The sequence below is a fragment of the Schistocerca americana genome, chromosome 6 (assembly GCF_021461395.2).
Source record: "Schistocerca americana isolate TAMUIC-IGC-003095 chromosome 6, iqSchAmer2.1, whole genome shotgun sequence".
Classification (NCBI taxonomy): Eukaryota; Metazoa; Arthropoda; class Insecta; order Orthoptera; family Acrididae; genus Schistocerca; species Schistocerca americana.
Window position 1 is genome coordinate 187,979,090 of NC_060124.1, and position 5,269 is coordinate 187,984,358.

The window sequence follows — 5,269 nt, forward strand, 5'->3', positions numbered from 1 at the left end:
TTAGCGACCATAAGGCAGTTGCTGCTAGGCTGAATACCGTAACACCTACAACCATCAAAAAGAAACGCAAAGAATATCTCTTTAAAAAAGCTGATAAAAATGCTCTTAACGCCTTTTTAAGAGACAGTCTTCACGCCTTCCGATCTGATCATGTAAGTGAAGAAAAGTTGTGGAATGATTTCAAAGAGATAGCATCGACAGAAATTGAGAGACATATACCACATAAATTAATAAGTGATGGTACTGATCCCCCAAGGTACACAAAACAGGTCAGATCGTTGTCGCAGAAGCAACGAAAAAAGCATGCCAAATTTAAAAGAACGTAAAATCCCCAAGATTGGCAAAGTTTTACAGTAGTTCGAAATTTAGCGCGTACTTCAATGCGAGATGCTTTTCATAATTTCCACAACAAAATTATATCTTGAAATCTGGCAGAAAACCCAAAGAGATTCTGGTCATACACAAAGCACACCAGTGGGAAGACGCAATCAGTACCTTCACTGCGCGATATCAACGGTGAAGTCACTAATGACAGTGCCACTAAGCAGAGTTATTAAATTCCTTCACCAGAGAAGACGAAGTAAACATTCCTGAATTTCAATCAAGAACAACTACCAAGAGGAGAAACGTAGAATTAGATATCCTCGGTGTAAAAAAGCAGCTTAAATCACTTAATAAAGGCAAGGCCTCCGGTCCAGATTGTATACCAGTCAGGTTACTCTCAGAGTAGATGGTAAAATAGCTCCATATTTAGCAGTTATATACAACCACTCGCTCACAGAAAGATACGTAACTAAAGACTGTAAGATTTCTCAAGTCACACCAATACCCAAAAAGGGAAGTAGGATTAATCCGCTGAATTACAGGCCAATATCACTAACGTCGATTTGCAGTAGGATTTTGGAACATATACTGTATTCGAACATTATGAAGTACCTCGAAGAAAACGATTTATTGACACAAAGTCAGAACGGATTCAGAAAATGTCGTTCTTGTGAAACACAACTAGCTCTTTATATTCATGAAGCAATAAGTGCTATCGACAGGGGATGTCTAATTGATTCCATATTTTTAGATTTCCAGAATGTTTTCGATACCGTTCCTCACAAACATCTTCTAACCAAACTGTGTGCCTACAGAGTATCACCTCAGTTGAGCGACTGGATTCGTGATTTCCTGTCAGAAATGTCACAGTTCGTAGTAATAGACGGAAAATCATGGACTAAAACAGAAATAATATCCGTCGTTCCCCAAGAAAGTGATATAGGCCCTCTATTGTTCCAGATCCATATAAACGACGTACGAGACAATCTGAGTAGCCCTCTCAGATTGTCTGCAGATGATGTTGTCATTTACCGTCTTGTAAAGTAATAAGATGACCAAAAAGAATTCCAACATTATTTAGATAAGATATCTGTATCCGGCGAAAAGTGGCAGGTGGCCCTAAATAAATAAAAGTGTGAAATTATTCACATGAGTACTAAAAGTAATCTGCATAATTTCGATTACCTGGTAATTTAAACAAATCATAAAGCTGTAAATTCAACTAACTACTTAGGGATTACTTTTACAAACAACCTAAATTGGAACGATCACATAGATAATGTTGTGTGCAGAGCAAACCGAAGACTGCAGAACACTTAGTAGGTGCAACAGGTCTACTAAAGAGAATTCTTGCACTATGCTTTTCCGCCCTATTCTGGAGTATTGCTGTGCAGTGTGGGATCCGCATCAGGTGGGACTGATGGATGACATAAAAGATCGGCTTGTTTTGTACTATCGCGAAATAGGGGAGATAGTGTCACAGACATGATATGTGAATTGGAGTGATAATCATTAAAACAAAGGCGTTTTTCGTTGCGACGGGATCTTCTCATGAAATTTCAATCACCAGTTCTCTCCTCTGATTGTGAAAACATTCTGTTCGCAGCCACCTACACAGGAAGAAATGATCATCACAATAAAATAAGAGAAATCGTGGCTCGCAGAGTAAAATTTAAGTGCTCGTTTTTCCAGCGCGCCGTGCGATAGTGGAACAGTACAGAGACAGCTTGAAGGTGGTTCATTGAATCCTCTGCCGGGACTTTATTTTGAATAGCAGAGTAATCACGTAGATTAGATGTAGATGAAATAAAAACAGAAAGCGTGTTGGGGCAGAGAAGCAAGTGGAGAGCGCGTGCGGTCGGTGTTTGCTTGGTGTAATCGACTCGGGTGTGATTGCGAGTGCTGAGTGTGGCCTCTAGAGGCAGCGAGTAAGCAGCAACACGGGAGTCACAGCGTAAGGTTAATGTTAACCGGGAATTTATTGCGGTTCTTTTACATGTGGGTATTGGGAATTCTGTACACTGAAGGCTGGAGAATGCATCTATCTTTTACTATGAGTGGGTGAAATTGAGACATATAACCTTCAGTGTGAGTGAAGGTACGGACCAAGACCCAGGCGATCATTGTAGGGAAAACCACCCCCTCCTTCCGTCTCCTCGACTTCTGTCTCACCATTTATGCCCGTCCTATCACCCTTACACCCACCCTTAACTACCTTGGCGTCACCCTTGACCGTCGCCTCTCCTGGACTCTCCATCTCTGGACTATCCAAGCCAAGGCACGCTCCCGACTCCGTCTCTTCAAGCTCCTTTCTGGCCACACATGGGGTCAGGACCCCTCCACCATCCTCCACACCTATAAATCCCTTATCCGCTCTATCCTTTGCTACGCTCATCACGCCTGGATCTCTGCCCCTCCTCCCTCCTACCTTTTACAAATCCCTTCAAATCCTAGGACGCCATGCGCTCTGCCTCGCCTATTGCATCCATCTCCCCTCCCCCACGCGGATCCTATATGACCTAATTCCGTTCCCATTGCTCCTCCTTTCCCTCGAACAGATACAGATCCTCTACACTTCCCACAAACTTGATCCCCTTCACCCGCTTGTCTCTCCCATCCTCTTCCACCCACGTCCACTGCTGCACCTGCATTCCCACGTCCCACCTGCTCTCCATCTCTCCACTCTCCTTTCCCTCGCGCGAGGTGACTTCCACCAACTCCCACTCCTTCATGATGCCCTCATCCCCTCCATCTACCCCTCCTACCAACTTTGATCCTCCTCTACCACGCCCTGTGTTTTTCCCGAGGGCACCCTCTCTCCCTTCTCTCCCCCCTCGCTTTTTCCCTCCCTCCTCATCCTGGGCTTCTTCTACCCCCTACCTTCTTTCCTCCCCCTCCCATCTCCTCTGCCACTGGCATCTACACCCTCCCCCCTCCCTCCTTCCCCCCTTTTTGCCCTTTTGCAGGTCCCCGGACTCTTACACCTCAAGTGAACTTTCGCGCGCCGGTGATCGTCGCCAGTGTTTTTGCGTGTACCATCGTGTTAGTGATTCAGTGTTTCGTCATTTGTGCTCTTTCGTCCACGTGTGCCGTTTCTGTCGTCTTTGTTAGTGCCCGAGTGCTGAACGTTTTTCTTTGGACGCTGCACTTGTGAACGGCTTCATGTATTTTTAAATTTGTGTGTCTACTGTTGTCTATCCACCGTGTTGTTTCGTTTTTCGATGTCTCCCCTTGTAATCAATGTAATATCTGTGGCCGAAGAGCGGCATAGTATTGCTGCTACCGCCCGCATCTCGTGGTCGTGCGGTAGCGTTCTCGCTTCCCACGCCCGGGTTCCCGGGTTCGATTCCCGGCGGGGTCAGGGATTTTCTCTGCCTCGTGATGGCTGGGTGTTGTGTGCTGTCCTTAGGTTAGTTAGGTTTAAGTAGTTCTAAGTTCTAGGGGACTTATGACCACAGCAGTTGAGTCCCATAGTGCTCAGAGCCATTTGAACCATATTGCTGCTGCCGGCCTACCTTTGTATAAGGTGTCAAAATAACAATAAAGGAAAAAAAAGAAGGTACGGAGCCGTAAATTGTTGGAGACTGATATAAGAACTACTCTTTTAATTCTTTTTACAATACTTATTAAATGTGTTTCAGATGTCCCTATGTCCCAGATTGGAGCGTAATCTTTATATGTGCTGTAGGTGTAAGTGGGCGGAAGAGGTCAAGCTTATCTTTCAGTATTGGCTATTAACCGTGTTCGTTTAACTTGGTTTGTTGTGGGTAATGTTTCGCCGCTGATGCGGCTGCAGTTTGCCGTTATCACGTGAGCTGCGCCCGGCGATGGTGGTACGTATTTAGGAAATTATCATTGCCTCAGTGGGTAAACATTTTATAACGAGGCTGTTAACGCTATTAATTGCAGTTAGCGGTATTAATGAATGATTTTGGTGGCGACTGAAAATAAAATACTTGTATTTTGGTACTAAATAAAGAGATGGTACGTCACAATATTAGCAGTTGTAATAGAAATAAATATTGCTTCGTTTTTACGATATTGTCGGTATTATGCACTCCAAAGCGATCGTGGAAATACAACTGTATACAGAAAACATGTTTACCACAGAATACTAGGCAATAAGCTATAACGTAGGACGAATAAATATATAGTCTAACAGAGACAATAATTAATAAAAGAGGGTCTGTCTTTTGGCAATTACACGATTTTTGACTTGGTTCATCCCAAAACATGTTTTACCACAGTTGTGGGCTTTTTCTTTAATTGTTTTTCAAATATATACATACAAATATTATATAGGTTAGGAATATGTTGATATCACATTTGGTTGTTGTTCAGATTACATATGTGCTTCCTTTGTATTACATTAAGTGTGCTGTTAACATAAATTAGGCGCAAGTTAAAACTAATACAGCGTGTCATCAGCAACATAGGGATCTTTGGGCAACAACTGAATCGATTGTTTAGAATATGACCTTTAAAACTGTAAATTCCGGCAAAATAGTGGCATATGCGCCTGTTTTTGATGCTTACGCTTGCTGAAGTGTATCTATCCTAATCTGCCTTTTATTTTTATTTGCATGTTAAATGTGTTGTTGTTTTCATGTTTAAAACAACCTATGGACATCGGTAAAAGTTCCTCAGGTTCTCGTATGGAAAACTGTATGATGTAGTTTGCCATTTATAGATTGCGTTGCGCATTTTAACAGCGTTTACTTACGTTTTGTCGTGCTCGTTCCCGAATTGTGGATGTTACTATGTTACTGTAGCCTAGACACACTTTTCACTGCACATTTACGTGAAAAATATGCTCTTGACATTCGTTTGTTTCACTGTTTTGTTTTCGATTGACGGCCGCGAAATTTAAATTTGTTCCGATGTGTTTTCGTTTGTGTGTGTGTGTGTGTGTGCCTACGCGTTCGCGCTTGTGCGCTTTTGTGTG